The 11,550-nt window shown below is 35.8% G+C and overlaps 1 pseudogene; it reads right to left on the bottom strand.

Annotated features, from left to right (window-relative positions):
• Positions 1–9,042: 9,042 nt before the first annotated feature.
• On the bottom strand, positions 9,043–9,142 carry LOC138804101 (U6 spliceosomal RNA; annotated as a pseudogene).
• Between the last annotated feature and the right edge of the window lie 2,408 nt (positions 9,143–11,550).

The following is an 11,550-nucleotide window of genomic DNA, read 5'->3' as shown; positions in this document are numbered from 1 at the left end:
CCTCATTGGCAAGCAACATGGCAACCGCACACACTTACACACACACACACACACACACACACACACACACATTTGTGCACATGTACACACACATTTACATGCAAGGCAAATTCAGGGTTTATTGTACAATAAAGTTCAAATAAAATATTAGTGATAAGGCTAAGGATAATGGGTGTAGAGGAACACATAGAAAAGGAAGTTATTGGTATAGGAAATTTGTTTAACAGGATCCTAACAGAGAACTTCCCAAACATGCAAAAAGACAGGCCTATTCAGATACAAGAAGCTTTTAGAATTCCAAATAGACCAGAAAAGAATAGGACATCCCACCGTCACATTACAATCCACACAGGATCAACTCAGACCAAGAAAAGATCCTTAAAGCTGTGAAGGAGAAAAGATTAATCACCTATGAAGGAAAACCATTTAGAATCACATCAGATTTCTCAGCAGAGACAATCAAAGCAAGAAGAGCCTGGAATGATGTATCCCATGCCCTAAAAACAAACAACTATCAACCAAGAATACTGTATCCAGCTAAACTCTCCTTCATAACTGAAGGCCAAATAAAAACCTTCCATAGCAAAGAAAAATTGAAACAATACATCTCCACCAAACTAGCCCTGCAAAAGATTCTTAAAGATGTCCTACACATAGAAAACCAAGAAGAACGCAACAAAGGCCAAGAAACTGCACCCAAACTGAGAATCCAAGAACCATAGAAAGAACCTAGTTTTCACAGACCCCGAGAAGGTGGATACATGGCAGGAAGTGCCAAATACCACTCAGTCCTTTTTATCAACATTAACGGACTTAACTCTCCAATTAAGAGACATAGACTGTCTAGTTGTATTAAAAAAAAAGTTCCTTCTATCTGCTGCCTTCAGGAGTCACATCTTGCCCATAAAAACAAACACATTTTCAATGCTAAAGGCTGGAACAAAATCTACCAAGCAAATGGCCCCCATAAAAAGGCAGGAGTTGCAATCCTAATATCAGATAAAATAGACTTCATATTAAAATTTGTGACAAGCGATAAAGAAGGTCGCTACATACTAATTAAGGGTTCTCTCCTGCAGGAGGATATTACAACTCTAAATATCTATTCGACAAAAAATGTAGCACCCAAATTTATCCAAGAAACACTACTTTCCCTCAAATCCCACATAGATGCAAATACATTAATAGTTGGGGATTATAAAACACCACTCTCCCCACTAGATAGATCAACTCGGCAAAAACTAAACAGAGAAACCACAGATCTAAACAGCTGCAGAGATTAACAAGATTTAACAGACATCTACTGAATATTTCACCCAGCAGCATTAGAATACACGTTTTTCTCAGCAGCACAAGGTACATTTTCTAAAATAGACCACATTTTAGGCTACAAAGCAAACTTGTCTAAATTCAGAAACAGAAGTTATACCTTACATTCTCTCTGACCACAAGGAAATAAAACTAGAACTCAACACCAAAAGCCACCAAAGAAAGGACGGTAACACATGGAGGCTGAACTACACACTGTTGAATCACGAGTGGGTCATGGAAGAGATTAAAAAGGAAATTCAAATGTTCATGCTATTCAACAAAAATGAACACACAAATTACCAGCTCCTTTGGGACACAGCAAAGGCAGTACTCAGAGGCAAGTTTATAGCTCTGAACTGCTACATCAACAAATTGGGGAGATCTGAAACCAACAATTTAATGACATATCTAAACCTCCTTGAAAAGAGCAGCAAGATAAACCCCAATCCAGTAGACAGAAAGAAATAATTAAAATTAAATCAGAATTAAATGAATTAGAATCCAAAAAAACTATAGAAAGAATCAACAAAACAGAGCTGGTTCTTCGAAAAAATTAACAAAATTGACAGACCCTTAGCAAATCTTATCAGGAAAAGAAGAGAATACACCCAAATAAATAAACTCAGAAATGAGAATGGAAACATCACCACAGAAACAACCAAGATTCAGAATATTATAAGGGAATATTTCTCAAAACTTTATGCTAATAAGTTTGAGAACTTGACAGAAAGGGACCTTTCCCTAGCAAATGTTGACATTCCAAAACTAAACCAAGATTAGTTAAACCATCTTAACAGATCCATATCAAGCATTGAAAGAGAAACAGCAATATGAGACTTCCCAGCTAAGAAAAGTCCAGGACCAGATGGATTTACAGCGGAATTCTACAAGGCCTTCAAAGCAGAGCTCACACCAATACGCCTCTAACTCTTCAATGAAATTGAAAGAAAAAGTTCACTACCGAACACATTCTATGCAGACATCATAATCCTCATCCCAAAACCAGGCAGCAACTCATCAAAGAAAGAAAACTGTAGACCCATTTCTTTGATGAACATTGATGCAAAACTTCTCAACAAAATTTTGGCCAATCGACTTCAACAATTCATCCAAAAAATCATAAACCAATATCATACAGGATTCATTTCAGGAATGCAAAGCTGGTTCAATATATGCGTATCAATTAATATAATTCATCACATCAACAGGAGCAAGGATAAGAACCCCATGGTTATCTCAATAGATGCAGAAAAAGCATTCGAGAAGATTAAACACCCTTTTATGATGAAGGTTTTGGAACAATTAGGAATCCATGGAACATTCCTCAATACAATAAAGGCTGGATATGACAAACCTACAGCCAGCATTATACTCAATGGTGAAAAACTAAAGCCATTTCCTCTTAACTCAGGAAAAAGACAAGGATGTCCACACTCTCCACGTCTGTTCAAGCTAGTATTAGAATGCCTAGCTACAGCAATAAGACAAGATGCAAACATAAAGGGGATCCAAATAGGGAAAGAAGAAATAAAACTCTCCTTCTTTGCAGATGACATGATCTTGTATTTAAAGAATCCCATAGACTCCACTCCCAAATTACTCAAGCTGATTCAAAACTTTGGCAAAGTAGACTGGTATAAAATTAAGCCCCCAAAATCAATGGCTTTTCTGTATGCCAACAATGAGAAAAGTCTTGCTGAAATTATGAAAGTAACTCCATTTGTAATATCGCCTCAAAAAATAAAATACCTAGGAATTAACTTAACCAAAGGAGTGAAGGACATTTACGATGAAAACTTTAAAATCTTGGAAAAGGAAATCAAAACAGAACTTAGAAAATGGCAAAACATTTCATGAACCTGGATTGGAAAGATTAACATCGTGAAAATGGCAATACTTCCCAAGGCTATCTACAAATTCAATGAGATACCTATCAAAATTCCAACCTCGTTCTTCAAGAAAATAGAAGAGGCATTCTAAAAATTCATATGGAACAATAAAAGACCCCGAATAGCAAAAACGATCCTCAATGGAAAGAACACTACTGGAAGAATATCAATACCAAATTTCAAACTCTACTATTAAGCCATAGTAATCAAAACAGCTTGGTACTGGCATAAGAACAGACCTCAGTACCAATGGAATAGAATTGAAAACCCAGAAATGAACCTACAGACTTATAGCCATCTAATATTTGATAAGGGAGGTAAAAAAATAGAATGGAAGAAACACAACCTCTTCAGTAAATTGTGCTGTCAAAATTGGTTAACTACTTGTAGAAAACTAAAGCTAGATCCTTTTATATCACCCAGCAGAAGAATCAATTCCAAATGGATCAAAGACCTCGGAGTCAAACCAGACACTCTGAAAACATTACAGGATGGAATAGGAGAAACCTTAGGTCTCCTTGCTCAGGCCGAAATTTTCTTTATAGAGACCCGGAAACACAAGAAATCACAGAAAGGTTGGACAAATGGGATTGCATGAAGTTTCAGAGCTTCTGCATGGCAAAGGACATAGCTAGCAAGATCAATAGAAAGGCCACAGATTGGGATAAGATCTTCAATAGCCATACAATGGACAAGGGTCTCATATCTAAAATATACTTGGAACATAAAGAATTAAATCCGCCACCAACAAATCCTCAAAGAAACATCTGCCCAATAAATAAGTGGGCTAAAGACATAAAGAGAAACTTCTCTGAAGAAGAAAGAAGGATGGCCAATAGAAACATGAAGAAATGCTCAATCTCCCTAGCCATAAAAGAATTGCAAATCAAAACAAAATTGAGATACCACCTCACCCCAGTTAGAATGGCAAAAATCAAGAACTCTAACAACAGATGCTGGAGGGGATATGGACAGAAGGGAACCTTACTGAATTGTTGGTGTGAGTGTAAACTTGTTCAACCACTTTGGAAAGCAGTATGGAGGTATTTCAAAAGAGTTCATATTGAGCTCCCCTATGACCCAGCAAAATACCACTTTTGGGTATTTACCCAAATGTTTACAAACAAGACCACACTAAAGCTACCAGCACAACTATGTTTATTGCAGCATTATTTACCATAGCTAAGATATGGAACCAACCCAGATGCCCCTCAGTAGATGAATGGATCAAGAAAAAGTTGTATATATACACAATGGAATTCTATGCCTCCATCAGAAAGAATGACATTGCCCCATTTTTTAGGAAATGGAAAGACTTGGAAAAATTTATATTAAGTTAAGTAAGCCAAGCCCAAAGAAACATAGGTCCCATGGTTTCCCTTATTTCCAATATCTAGTATATGTATGTGTCAAGAAGAAAAGGTCAGATAATGTGATATTAGAAAAATGAACCCTTAGATATGTATTTTAATGTTTTTTTTTCTTTCATGCATTTGTTTCTAACGCATTTATAAGATTATTTCTTTGTTGCTTTGTATCTCCCTCCCCCACAGTATAACACCTGCTTTCACTATATTTGATGTTGGTACAATTTGTAGAGGAGAGGTGGAAAAACAAGTCGTTTAAGGATACAGTTGGACCCGTTGCAACAATGAGAAATACATGTTGTCATGTCGAAAACGAACTTTACAACTTTGGTGCCGGGGGGGGGGAGGGAGGACGGGGGCAGAGGATTGGGGGGGTCGGGGGGAATCTGGGAAGGGATGTGAAGGGCAAAGAAAGGAGGAATATGCAATGCTTGATAAGAAATGTACTCATTATCTTGCCCATGTAATTGTAATCCCTCTGTGCAGTATGTTCACAAAAAAATAAAAAATAAAAGAAAAGAACCTAAGGGATATGAGAACCAAATTATTATGATATTTCACTAGATATCCTATGAGAAAGCAAAACAAAATGCACCAGAAGAAAGCTCAGAAAATCTGAATATAATACAGGCCTATTTGTCCTCACTAAGTGTCATAAATGTATATGTTAATTCTAAGGAGACTTAAGTTCTAATAGCATTCGAACTACTGGAAGACACTCATGATTTACCGATACAAATTATGTCCATACAGGTAGACCCATGGCAACAGTGAAATGTACGAGTGGTTATGTTGAAAATGAACTTTACAACTTTCGTGCAGGGGGTGGGGAGGAGAGGGGAGAAGGGAAGGTGGGGAGGATTGGGTGGGGAGGATGGAAAGGGACAGGAAGGGGAAACAACGGAGGAGGCTACAATGCTTGATAAGAAATGTACTCACTATCTTGCCCATGTAATTGTAACTCCTCTGTACAGTATTTTCACAATAAAAAAACAAAGTATGTCCAAAAAATATTAGTGGTTAGGAAAAATGATAATTTGCCTTATTACAAAATAATTCATAATCCACTCACCACGGTGGTTACATTTTCCCTGTCTCTGCACATGTGACCATTTAATTTATTTTTAGTTCATTCATTCATTCATTAGTTTGGTGCTAATACTAGAGCTTGAACTCAGGGCCTGGCTCGGTCTCAGAATTTGTTATTTATTTTGATTTAGTTTTCTCAAGGCTAGCATCTTCCTGCTTATAAGAAAGCTCCATTTCTAGCTTTTGCTGGTTACTTTCAAACCAGAATCTAATGGGCTATTTTTCTTTGTCTGGTTTCAAACCACAATCATCAGATTTTGTCTTTCTGATTAGCTAGGAATAAAGACATGAGCCACCAGTGTGGCTCCTACTTTTTCCTATACTTATCTATTGCACATACTTAGATAGCAATTTAATATTGAGAGTATAGAAGGAAGATGTACAGTGATTATATTGTTCTGTCAGAAATTCAAGTTAGTAATGTAAATTTCTTCTTAAGACCATACACAAAAAATACTTAAGAAGAAATCTGATGATTTGTTGTGTGTGTGTGTGTGTGTGTGTGTGTGTGTGTGTGTGTGTGTGTGTGTGTGTGTGTGTGTGTGTGTGTGTGTGCTGTTGCAATATGTTCCACATATAAGCACTGTGCAGGTGTGTCCAGCCATTCACAGTTATTGGATAAATATCTGCCTTGAGATACCAACTGATGGACAATGTCTATGTGTCCACTCTAGGCTTCCCGATGAAGAGGATTATACTTATCCTCATACATAGTATTCATATGAGTGGCCTTTTTGGAAAGTAGTGTCTGCACTGTAGTAAGCTGCAAGTCAAGCACTCTACACTGAGCCACCTTCCCAGGCCAAGGATTAAGATTCTTATCTGTAATTTGGTCAAAGCTATGTCTCTTTATGTAGGCGACTAACAATGTATTTACTAATTTCAAGTAAATACATAAATTCTATTTCCATGTTTTTTAAAAAAAATAAAAAAAAACTTGTTTGCTCTGTAAATTGAGTAGAAGCATGGATTTTCTGGCTAGCTAGGTCATTGCACATCTGTATCTCTTTTCCTCTCTCTGTTTTATGGTTCTCATAGACAATATGATTGCTCCATAATTATCCTAATTTATTTTGCTTTTCTATTTTTGGTTGCATCATTTCACTTTCTGCTCTGCCATTTCCCAAAACAGCACCACATGAATAGAAAAATATAGAAGTGGTGCTGTGGCTCAAGTGGTAGAGCGCTTGCCTTGATTTGAAGAGCTCAAGGACAGTGCCCAGGCATAGAGTTCAGGCCCCACAACTAATTTAAAAAAAAAAAGAATCTCAATACTTGATAATTCTACTAACAGATCTGACTGAAATCAGTTGATTCACACTTTTCCTGTAAAATGAAAGAATAGATCCAGGCTAGGAAAGCAGCTAGAGAAGGCAGGCAGATTGTATCTGTAACAAAACTTTGTGGAAAATGGAATCGAGGATTACTTACTGGTGATTCACTTGTACTTGACGCATGATTCTGAATTATTGCTTGCTGATTCTGAACTATTGCTTTGATCATTATATTCTCCAAGAAGAAAAAGTGAAATTTAGAAAAAGTGAAATTTAATTGATAGCAAAGGACTACTAATACATTTTGACTTCTCATTAAGCATCTTCAATCATCAAAATCACCTGAAGACAATAGATAGGCCTATTTTTAGATGAAAACAAGTGTCTTTAAAAAAAAAACCAAGAATTTAGGTAGTCATACAAAGGACTTCTATTTTATTACTGCATTATACATTTTTTCTAATGTTGGATACCAACATTAGAAAGCTATTAGAAAGCTCATAAATCCCATATGTTGAATAGTGAGTTCTCGTACACTATAACATGGTATTTCCCAAATCATTTACATAGAAGGCATTGTTTCCTATTTTCTCTTTCCTAGAATAAGCTGCACATGAAGACACCACTGGTCCTGATTTTCAGTCTGTACCTTTGAATACTGAGGAAAATCTTTCCTCTGCTCCCTATAATTCACTACTCTCCAGTTAGAATAATTTAGAATAGTAAAAATGGAAAAAGACAAAATATATCATGGTGAAAAAACATATGCAGAACATTCACCAGTTTTTTCTGACCAGTTCAACCAATGTGAACTATTGGGGAAATACATGGACACCTCATTCCCACTGGTACTCAAAATCTCTGGTTAGGCAATTCTGACGAAGACAAGGAACAAGATGAAAAATGAGGAATGGTATCAATTGCAAGAAAAAAATGGAGTAGGATCCAAGAAAATTTCTTCTTTGGGATGTTGAAATGTATCGACTTACTGTGGTGTGAACACTGCTTTCCAAAATGGCCACCCAGATGAATTCTAGGGATGAGGATGAGTATACCCTCTTCATTGGGAAGCCTAGAGTGGACACTTAGACATTGTCCATTAGTTGGTAGCTCAAGGCAGATATTCATGCAATAACTCTGAATGCCTGGACACGCCTGCACAGTACTTATATGTGGAATAATATCAGAATGGCTTCTTTATTACTTCATCATGATGCAGATACCAATCCCCAAACTAAAGGCCTCTTGACCTCCTTGCATCTTGCTGCTGGGAATAGAAATAGCAAAGATACTCTGTATCTCCTTGTGTTGAACCATTATATCAAACCAGGTCTGAAGAACAATTTTGAAGAAACTGCATTTGATATTTCCAAAAGGATAAGTATGTATCACTACCTCTTTGAAGTTGTCGAAGGCTGTACAAATTGTTCTCCTAAGTCGTAATGGTTTGATTTCTTAAATTTCAAAAATGCCAGTCCATCTTTGGTGTCCCTACAAATTTTTTTCACAATGCAAAGCAGCAGCAATATCTTACAATAAATATTTATGTATTCCATGGTATACTTCCAAGTGAATTGCATGACTTTGATATCAAAATGTATTCAAGAGATGTTTGTATACATCTATAATGATTTCTGCAGAGTTTGTGATTCTTTAAATCAGAAATAATTTTAACTTATCTGTTGAAATGAATAGTATAGAAACTAAAGATGTTCCGGGTGCTTTTCTGAAAAAAGAATATCTATGTTTGTGTAATATCCATAATCTATTTCATTCTCTCCTAGATATAATACTTTGAATTCTACATTGTTATATAATGTATGGATTCATTGATAAATGTGACCTTTCAGATTGCATTCCACATAGAAGAATTTTAAGACTCCTTTTTTTCGTAGTTTCTTATATTATTTTATTTCTTTGGGATAAAATGGCAATATTATCTAATTTCAAGTTTTGTAAAGGTTATACTATGTAAAGGCCTTTCTAAGGTGAAAATTTAATACACTGATGTCAAACTAACCTTTAATTCTATGAATTACATGTATTGTTACACTTGTATTTTTGTAATCAACTTTTTAATAACTGTTTTTCATATCTTGCATCAGAAGAATGAAAAATATGGAATACTTCACAAATTTTCATATCATCCTTGTGCAAGTGCCATGTTAATCTCTGTATTGTTGTAATTTGGGTAGACCTGCTGCTGAAGCATGTAGTATCCTCTAAATTTAAGTAAGTAATGATACAATCTTTATACAGGCATTTATCCATGGTTGCCTATTTGTAACAAGGAACCCTTATTGTTCCTAAAAATGCTATTGATCTTATTTCTCTAAGTACAGTGGAAAAAAACTTATATAGTTCGGTCGATTGCTCACATTTACAATTTTTTTGTCAATGACTATTTTGTCATTTTCATTTTAAATTTGATCATACTTTGAAGCCTTTACAGCTAAGTCCAAAGGTGGTGGCTTTTCAAGTACTTATTTATCAACTGAGTTAGCTTTGTGGAGCTAATGGATTCAAAGTAAGCCTTGCTTAAGAGCTACTTCTAACTTTCTGCAGCTTAAAATTTCCCAAATGAGCTCTTGCTGGGACAAATGTCTACCTGAACTGTGAAGACTCAGGGTCTATGTTGAGGGGGCAGAGTGATGCAGGCTCCAGCCTCGGGATTATCTGAGGACTGTGTTTGGGATTAGGAAAGCTCTTGGAACGCCAGGCTACAGAGGGAAAATGTTCCCTCTCCCTTTCTCAAAACATGTCACAGACTCCTGGGAGCTGAGGAAGTGGCTCTTCTGCTTGCTTAAGCATAGATGAACAGCTGGTCAAGCATTTTCCTGAGATTGGAGAAGTGGTTTGAGCTTGCTCTAAAATAGTTTAGATAATAATATACCTAGACATTCTCTCATAGGTTAAGTAAAAATGTATCTGTGGAAATCTTTTGTGTGAATGTTTTCTGACCAAATCTTGGAAAATATTATGCTTGCTAGTCTTTAAATACCCACTAACAATAAAGCACAGCATGCAGTGGCAATTGCTCTTTGCACTCTGCATCCCCTGTGTCCTGGTGATTTTGTGACCCTTACCCAGGGACCCCAACGCACTAGACATTGACACTGAACCTTTACCTTTCTTCCATGTAGGAACAGACCAACCAGAATATCTTACCTTGACAGCATGGATTGTCTTACTGGAACAAAAATAATCTTAGTTACAAGGGATCATAGAGAGATAAACAGTTCAGACAGAATTGTTCAGAATGGAAGGTATTTTATCAAAACATAATTGTTTATTATACGTATCATTTCAAAAGTAGCTAAAGCCAAGAAAGTGAAAAAATTGTTCATAGGCATGATTACCTACTGTCCTGACCTATCATCCAACCAAGCAGGAACTTACACTACTGACATTCTATCACCAAATATTGCAATAGCTCCTGGAGAAGTCCATATGTTTCTCCTCGATATTAGACCTTAAATTTGTAATGTTTTAATCACAGTGTTTCCTCTTGCCTCTAGGCTGCCTGTCTACAAATGGTAAAGCTTTAAGTCTAACTCTACCAAAAACTGAGGTAGAGATAATGGAATAATACTTTAAAACAGAGTTGCCTTTGATTCCCTAAACACAATACAACAATGCAAAACAATTTTTATATTATATGTACTTATATATTTTATATTTATATGTGCTGATTTTAAAATTCATACAGTGAATCTTACTAGAATTGATAATTTGACAAATATATTTACATTTATTCCCATAAATAGATTGGAATATAAATAATTGGGTTTAGAATATATATTAGAATATAAAAAGTATCAATGCAATATCTTCAGTATAAGCTTGTGATACCTTCTAAGTCGTCGTGGTCTTCTGAATACACATGGTAAAATAACAGTATTGTTTTCTGCTAATCTATAAGGGATTTTAGTCTGATGCTCTGTGTATTGTTTTAACTTGCTGGTCCCAAAGTGTTTTTCTCCATATTTCTGAAGCATTCTTACTGATTATACCCAAATTTTGCTGATATGATGTCTAAAAGCTATTATTCTTCTGCAGGACCCACGGGTCCTAGGATAACAGATCCCAGTTATCTGCATCATCAGATAACAAGGGCATGACTTCTCACATAGGCCCAGGCAACATGCCAACAGAAAATAATTAAAGACTCATCTCAATTTTTCATTTCCTATAATATTTCAGGGCCCCAATTGCTTACAAGAATTAGCAGTAATCAATTGTGAAATGCAAGGCAAGTTAAAATGAAAGATGAGATCACAAAATCTGAGAGAAAGTTCTGTAATTCAAACATTCAATTGACAGATGACCAGTCCATATGAGTGAACAAAATCACAAATGAACAAGGTTATTTTTAATACCTTTCTCCTAATGATGAATGAAAAATTTCAGTGCAGCCAAAAAAATAGTTTCTGGAATGATAGATCGTAATTGGTCTACCAAGACTAGGAAAACTTGATTTAGAGGTCAAATATAATTTAGAAAAACATTAATTGAGAAGACCCTTAGTGCTTCAAAACACTGGTACTTCAGTAAAACTTGGTTCTGTAGTATAAAAATGTCATTCTCAAACCAATGTAACGTACATTTAATCTCCTGAAA

This window comes from Dipodomys merriami, unplaced genomic scaffold (genome assembly GCF_024711535.1).
Source record: "Dipodomys merriami isolate MVZ:Mamm:240054 unplaced genomic scaffold, mDipMer1.0.p SCAF_356, whole genome shotgun sequence".
Lineage (NCBI taxonomy): Eukaryota > Metazoa > Chordata > Mammalia > Rodentia > Heteromyidae > Dipodomys > Dipodomys merriami.
The sequence above is the reverse complement of the archived record's forward strand: the minus strand, read 5'-3'. Positions and strand labels throughout refer to the sequence as shown.